Source organism: Conger conger, chromosome 12 (assembly GCF_963514075.1).
Source record: "Conger conger chromosome 12, fConCon1.1, whole genome shotgun sequence".
Lineage (NCBI taxonomy): Eukaryota > Metazoa > Chordata > Actinopteri > Anguilliformes > Congridae > Conger > Conger conger.
The window spans coordinates 31,052,662-31,061,681 of NC_083771.1; positions in this window are offsets into that span (position 1 = coordinate 31,052,662).

Here is a 9,020-nt window from a genome sequence, read left to right on the forward strand (position 1 = left end):
GCTCGGTTTCCAACCGGAAATACAGCAGGTTTCTTGTCCAAAAGTGTCAAATCAGGGAGAAGGAGCAGCACTGACGTCATTTGCCGTTTGAAAGGAATAGTGTAACAAGAGGCCTACAGAACTAGTCGCAATAATTGATGTGAAGGGAAATTAATTAATTTTGTATTAGATGGTATTTACAATCAACTGTGTTTACATTATATATTACAATATATAATATACACAATATATACTACATTATATATTCAGTTGTACTGGTACTGTATTATTTTAATTCATTTATTTTGGTCATATACATATATTCTGTAGAATAACCTTTACTCACTTTGAACTCCTGCCCCTCAAAAAGCACAGCCCTGAGATAAGATAACCATTATAGGTTAGAAATAAGAGGAAATTGGTGCAGTCTGCAACTATTTTGGGATTTTATGGTTGACCATTTCACCCTGAACCTCCATTGCTCTTTTATGCTTGTGCTCTCAATGAAGGGAGAGGGCACAGTAACGTGGTCTTCTGACATTTACCTTGTACAATCACTTTAGGAGTAATGTGATCTCCTTATTTTTAAATTTGGTTCAGTTGGAGTTGGATGGGGCGGCACGGATGGTGCAGTGGGTAGCACTGCCGCCTCACAGCAAGGAGGTCCTGGGTTCGAATCCAGGTCTCTGTGTGGAGTTTGCATGTTCTCCCCGTGTCTGCGTGAGTTTCCTCCAGGTACTCCGGTTTCCTCCCACAGTCCAAAGACATGCAGGTTAGGCTGATTGGAGAGTCTAAATTGCCCATAGGTATGAGTGTGTGAGTGAATGGTGTGTGTGCCCTGCGATGGACTGGCGATCCGTCCAGGGTGTATTCCTGCCTTTCGCCCAATGTATGCTGGCATAGGCTCCAGCCCCCCTGCAACCCTGTTCAGGATAAGCAGGTTCAGATAATGGATGGATGGATGGGATGGAGTTGGATGTTATACACTCAAGTTCTCTGTGATACATGTTATGGGTAACAGTGTGCAATACCCATGAATTTATGGTAAAACATACCTTTTTTTTTATAATGAATTATGTCATACCTGGGTACATTTAGAAGAACGTCCACAGATTATGCAATATTCCTCAACATACTTGTGAAACACCTGTAAGTCATATGGTTTGATCACATTCTGCCAGGTAAGTAGTGTGGAGTGATGTGAGAAAGCTTTGTACAGTCAAATTGCTGGCCACACGCACACACATTGCCTTTGTGAACCTTCACTAAGGGAAGATGTACAGACCTAGTTTGTCGCTGCCTAAACATCAGAACTTTAAGAAAGAGACACATTGAAAGTGTTTATTTTTTATTTTTTTAACAAATAAAATGAAAACACTTAGAACACTGTTGGTTTGTTTATCATGCTTGCCTTGAAGAAGTAAGTAAGTAAGTAATGCTTATTAAAAAGCTATTTTCCTCCATAGGCCAGAAGACAGAAACAATACAAACACATATTCAAATAAATAAAAAAAAAGTTAGATACGCTATTAATAGCATATCTGCTACATCCATCCATCTTAAACATTAAGGCACTTATTCTCAACAGAATCCCAAATGTAAGAAATATTAAAGTAGTACCAAGGCAATTGGTTTAAATATTTGATCTTAATTTAAATCTGCTGAAATATATGAAACTACCTTGTATATAATTACTTGAAATGGTAATTATAATTATAGTGCAACAGTATAACAGTGGTCTTCATTGGAGTCTCCCAGTTTGGTATTTCTCGCCATATATACGAGATGCACTTAAAATCCCACTTAAAAGCCAAATAGCAACATTTCTAAAGCTGTCAGCAGATTTACAAGAGCCAGATTAAAAATCACAAATTATAGCATGGCAGTGAGGAGGAAATGTCATGCATACAGTCAGTATGGAAAACACCAGTGCAACAAGCAACCATACCTTACAAAAATAAATCATATGGACAACTGCAACCCCCACCCATCCTAGAAGAACTAGTCATTTATTCAGTAGGACATATGACAGCTGAGGAATCCCATTTCGAACCAAACGTAATTAAATTCCGTGTATACGTTGTACTCTCAAGGGTAATTAAAGTTGGTGAAGCAGCAGAGCTGAATGAGAAGTCCAAACAATCCCCTTTTTTCAGTCACTGGTAAACATCCGCCTTCTTGGGCTTCACAGACACGAGGCAGATTATCAACTCAATCAGCTGGTGATGGAATAATGAGCAAACACCTACTGGGCTTTGGAGCTCCAATTAGATCGGCGTTCCCTTTTTTATGGAGGTCTGCGTTTTGATTGAAGACTCCGCTGAAGACAGGAAATGTCATTTCCTCCCAAACTGGGCACGCCATTTCCGTGGGCTTCCTTCAGGATGAAAGCAATGGTGGAAGACGGGAACTGCGTCCTGCAGGCCAGACGACGAGAACTGGGGACGTCCAGCTCCCCCAGCCGCAAGTCACCATCACTGGATGCCAGACACCAGCACAGGGATTTCAAACTCTGTTTTCCTTTCGGCAAAGCCATTCTGCTCTGTGGTGAGGATGGCTCCAGCCGGGAACATCAGGTAATGGTTCTCCTTTGGCAGCGTTGGTGGGGGAGATTCCACAGTGTCCAGTAAGCTGTCAGTCACCTTCAGAGTGACAGTGGGCATGCTCATCCCTCTTTGTTTGGCCTCCTTCTTTCCCTGTTTGTAAGCGCTACTCATGTTGGCTATAACCTGCAAACAGGCAACAGATACCTTTCATTGTGGGGCACAAAGTATCTGTAGAGAGTACCGGTTCATGTCGAGCGGGCACAGTGCTAGAGGACATGCCTCTCCAGCCAGACCGGGGTAAAATATGTGCCTGAAATATTTTAATGCTTTCGATGCCAGCATAATTTTACAACACAGGTATTCGCAATATATGCTCCTAACCAAATGTAGAAACACACGAAAGGCTGAATTAATTTTGTACAAATTCACTGCATGAATTTTTGTCGCTTTTCCCTGCATTAGTCCCAGGAATTTTACTGATGTTTGAAGTGGTAAAACATTTAAAATACATGACTTTAAAGGACCAAAAATGAAATTAAAGTACATTTCCACTTACCCAAGAGTACTATCTATCCATCCAAACAGTTTTGCTGAGATGTGAAGAATATAGATAGAACTTTTTTAGACACAGTTCACCAAGGAAGCACACCTTCTGGGGAAAAGTGTCAATTGTTTAGACCAGTGTTTTAGCTGCAGCTGCAAGCGGCTTGCATATCAAGTGTACATTAGCCAGCTGTGGACTTTAGTTAGCAAAACTGTGCCAAGTCAATACAGGAACTCCTTTCGCTTGCAATGTCAGATTACAAAGAAGTCATGAACACTTTGCCCCAGAATACTTGTGTGCTTCAGCAGAAACTTCTGCTTGCGAGGACATAGTTGGTGAGTCCAGAAATAGTTCTGGATTAAAATGTACATTTTTGAGCTCTGCAGATGTTTGCAAGTAAGCATGCCATTATATTTGGAAAGAGCCATTGTTGTGTCGTTTTAAGAATGCAAATTGTCGGCACTTTCATTACAAGAAAAGGAGTGGTCCATAGAGGTCCATTATATTGCGCTGAACTGCATTTAAAAAGCTGTGAAATCTAAAAAAAACATCACATCTCAGCAAAACTATCGGAAAGGATAGATAGCACTCTGGGTAAGTGGAAATGTACATGAATTACATTTTGGTACTGCCCCTTTAAGTCAGGTTGGGCACCAGCGCTGTTCTACGGGGAGACCCACCAGCTGTCTGACTGCAGTCTGCTGCTCCTGCATGGAGGCCATGATGCTGGTGACACTCTCCTCCTGGACTGGGGTCACTTCCTGTCCCTGCTGGTGCGTAAGCAGGTCAGGCTCTCTCTGTGGGAAGGAAGGGATAGTATGTCCTGCAATATACTATAGATATTTGGACCTTCAGAAAACCTGATAAATATACACTATTTAACAGCAGTGTATTTAAAAAAAATTTTTTATTGCAATATCTGAGAATGCCTATTATTTGTATATCTGCATACGTGTTGGGAAGTACTGAAATATTTTGATAATGCTTTCGTTCATATCATTTCAAATTATCCCACTACTGTAATGGGAACTAAACCAGCAGATTAAAACCAAAACATGCTGGAAATGTGACAAATGGGTCATGATAATGTGATCTGACTAAACTCATATCTACTGCAGGGTTACACAATATGGGAAGTTCTGACAGATAATATAACTTCTTATTGACAAAGAGAAGTGTGTACATAATACTGAATGTGAACCCAAACAATGCAATTTTTTGCAGTTACTTGTAAAGTGAAATGTAGGAGCTTCTACAGGGCTGGAAAGAAAAACCAGTCGGGACATCACGTTTTTTGTTCATCTCTAAACTTTTCAGGGGCTATTCTGACAGATAATACAACTTCGTAAGCAAAAGATTCCTGAACATAACACAAATATATGACTTTAATGACAATATATTTAATGCTGTAAAATGATTTTTTTTACTACTCCAGGCAATCTCCCAAGGATGGTGTATCTAACACTGTTCCCAGATACATTTATTAATGTGCTTAACTGCCACAGACAAACAGACAGACAAACAGCAGCATATGGATGAAAGTTACTCACAAACCCAATCACAGAATCTAGGTTTGGGTAAGAGGTCATCTGGCAGTCGGACGGTCACCGGTTCGACCTTAGGTGTGTCAAAGTGTCCCTGAGCAAGACACCTAACCCCCAATTGTGCTCCTGACGAGCGGGTCGGGACCTAGCGCGCCTATCACTGTTGGCGTGCGAGTATGTGTGAATGGCTGAATGAGAGGCTTCAATTGTAAGACTGGGCGGTGTTCCCCAGCGATCGGGTCTGCCTGAATCTCCTCATCCCATTATGTACATTAACCCGGTTTTCAGGGTGGCTTACAATGAAAGAGAACCCAAGTGCATTCACCTGTGTTATATAAGCAACAGTGGCAGACCTGACCAATAAACAATATTTATTACACTGGCCTAATGGAACACCCCTAAAGCACAGGGTGCAAGTCAACCATGCCACAAATATCACAAATATATATATATATATTCAAATAACAATTCAAATTAAACCCTGATTTAATCACATTAAAGTGTAGTGCCATTAGGTTGGGCGGGGAGGGGAGCCTGAAGTGGGTCGGATTGCTGACCTGACCCGGAAGAACAGCCTCCCGGCTAAAAATCAGGTAGTAGGGTGTGAACTTGGTGTTGGGGTTCACGGAGGTGCGGAAGAAGAACAGGATGGGGTCCAGGTAGTCGTCCCACTCGGCCTGCTTCTCCGCCACGGCCCTCCAGAGGGCCTCTCTGAGCAGGCCTCCGCTGTGGTCACACAGGCCGTTCAGCCGAGACGGCTCCAGGGGAGACACCCTCTGCGCCACGCTCCACCTGTCGCACAGCTGCTGGGTCACCTGCAGGGCGGCAGTGTCTGACGTCACCTGGACAGAAGCCCGGTCTCGCGCTGCCCGTACGGTAACTGTAAGCGTCAAGGTTTCTTTTGCCTCTGTGACACAGATTTCTTACCTCATCACAGAAGTCTGTGCTCTGAGAACAGAATACGGTTTTTAAAGATCCAAATCTGATGAGGACACAAGAACACAGATTCAGATGGTGAAGCCTCAGCAATTTTGTTTGTCAGAAAGTGTTACATGGTGATACAAAGAGAAAAGAACAGCACTTGAAATAAACTCCTTAAGCATATTTTTACTGCAGTTGATGGCTGTATAAAAAACACAAAACAATGCTGAGTGCCTCCCTCCTTTCTTTTCATGTCTCTATATGGCTCTTTGAGGGATTAAACACACATATTGTATACCTTTTGAGCCTCGTGCTGCATTTCATTTTTCTATTTTGGGAGATGTGGAGACAACTGTGCTGACTGGAAGTCACAAATTTAGTTTTCACATTCCAAATAGAGTTTCATTCTAATTAAAGACATGAGGAGGACCTGAGTGCTTATTTTTCAAAGAAGAACAAAGATCTGTAGTGTATTTTGGAGAAAGAAGACCGTATTTTATAAATGCATATTTATAATTACATTACATTACATTAATGGCATTTGGCAGGCGTTCTTATCCAGAGTGACGTACAGTTAATTATGTGGCGAGATTGTCACACCCAACACTACTAGAAGAAAACACTATATAGAGGATCAATTTAAGAAGGCAAACACACTGAATCAATGTTGCTATAAAAATTCCACCATAAGAACGTATGAGATGCTTGTTCTTTTTTTTAATGAAGGATTGACACTATGTTCTGAAGTTACATGATTCAGGAGTGAGTACCTGTAAACAGCTGATGAAATGCATCTAGCCACACAAAGGGGGTCCTTCTTCTGTACAGGAAAAGCCTCCACCCACTTACTCAAATAATCTGTGAGTATGACCACGTAGGTGTTGCCTCGACAGGTCTCTGGAAAAGGACCTGATCACAAATGCACCACACAGAAAAGTTCAAAAGACGACCAAACACAATTTCACATTTAACAGTAGGATCTAGCATTACAAAGTGAGAATTGGGGGTTAATCTTACATTGTGAGTACAGTGGATGCATGTAATCATTTTTTATTTTTTGCTCAATATAGCCCAATATGGATGCAATCAATATAGGCAAGAGGCCAAAAAAAGAGTGCATCAGAGTTTACGTGCAGCCACTGAATTTTGAAAAAATGCACACACCTACAGGGAGGAATCATAACAGAGCAAAGACAAAAAGCCATGGCTGTATCTGTGCAAGACAGGAATCTGCCCACTTCACAGTGCGGAAATGGGTCTGTTACTGCTCTTTAACAAGCACCGCTTAAAAAGTTACCCAACATGTCGATTCCCACAACTTCCCATGGTGCCTCCACCTTGATCGGACGAATTGTCCTGCTCATGTTTTTGCTTCTTTCTGTTTGCTGGCAGGTTTCACAAAGTTTTATCTAGGATAGACACAGACAGATAGACAGACACAATAAACGTGTATATATAGCAAAGTGCATATATAGCGATATGAGCATAGTATATCAGTTGTCAAGCAGAGAAACATTATGTCTACATACATCATCAAAATAAAACAAAATTAAACCAGGCGTACCATAGGCAAACCTGGTCCTGAAGTGCAAGAGATTATTCTGGATTTTGCTCCAACCAAACCTATAACTACATTGAATACTTTATACCATCTATGTACAGCAATTTGTTTAATGATACAACATCACCGTTCCATGGATATTCAACCCTTGGATTACAGATTAACTCTATAGCATCTGAACCATACACTCAAAACCTACGACACAGTGCCACCATGTGGTGATTTGGATTTGGCACACTTTCCCTGCCAGGGTTCATAAGTACCAGGTTTTGCCGTTGTTTATGACGTCACGGTCACCACATACCCAGTCCACCACATCCTTCACAATGCCCAGCCAGTAGTACTTGCTCTGGATCCTGTTCACAGTCTTCTTCTGCCCTAGGTGATGACCAATTTCATCAAAATGGCAATCCAGAAACACCTTTCTCTTTTTGTCCGTGTCAATCACGACTTCTCTCTTCTCCTCCTTCTTTGGCCCAACATAATAAAGGCGCCCCTCTAGAAACACAAATATCTACACTTAAAAACGGGGTCATGTCTTACATTAAAATCAATAGAAAATTGGTAAAACAATATGATTATATGATTATTCCTCTTGTTCACATGACAAAATTAGAAATAAAGCCGTGAAACTCCCTGGAACGATGACAGGAAACGGTACTCTCATTGCAAACTAACTAGTTCATTAATGTCCAGCGTCCAGCTTCTGGAGGATTAATAAATGTTCTGCCATGGAAACAGGAAGACTTTCACATAGGGAAGGCGTATACTTTTACATATAGGGGAGACTGAGATGGCTTAAACATTGGGTTGGTTGTGACACCATGGGATGAGTTTTGGTAATGTGATCACTATAGTCAATATCCCTATTCCCCTTTGTGGGTGTGATTTAAGCACATTTTCTGTTCCTGTTACATCCGGTAGTCGGGTAAGCTGTAACAGTGGAACTCTTTGCATTTGACAATTACTCACACATTCTGTGATATTGTAGTAGATGTCTAAATGACTAGTATTTGTAGCAGACAAATATGGGAAGTTTATTTAAAAATTTGCGTAGAGTTATACATATTACAAATCACCCCCGATCTCCCCTACTTATGTGTGGTGTGGTGCCGCGAAGAAATAACATTCAGGTTACTCCTGACTAGACAGCTATATACAATGACTAAAATTAATTCGCTAGAACCTTTTTACCTTCAACAGAAAAGTTATTTGCACTTCGCCGAATGCCCCGTTTCTTCTGTTCAGGGAGATGCTTCGAGTATACTCCTTTGGTTATGTATCGGTAGACGTGCTTGTATCGGACCAGAGACTCCACGGAGTTTGCATCGCAATCAGATTGTCTCTTCCCACTGAACTTGAACTTTTCTCTGTCACTTGACATAATCAAACCTGTCGACATAAACACACACACAGAATACATCCTGCAGCTAGCTTACTTCATCCTGGACGGAAATGAAAAACATGTTGTTTCCCTACGGGCACATTGGGAGCTGGACCAAAATACAGTAACATCCGGGGGTGGGGCACTAGTGAAGCTTAACTTTTCGAAGTGACCAACACAATTTCATTCAGGCAGTTTGTTCGAAATATTATTGGACAGTTATATTAAAGTACACTCGCTGTATTATAAATTAAATGTATGCTGTTTAAATGTTTAAAAGCTACTATTATCCGTGAAATTATCACTCTCAGTGACATATCAAAATTGCTCTTTTGACTTTTCTTTTTGCCAGACAAGCTAACTTAGCTAGTAAAATATTAGCCGTGGTACAAACTACTAACGTTGGTGTAAGTGCAGCTATGACGTATATGCATGCATTGTATCGCAATACTTTGGTGAAATATTTAAGTGGGCTACTATAAATAGAAACCCGGTCCCAAATTTAAAACCATTCGGCTACTATATTACTTAGCTAGTTGGC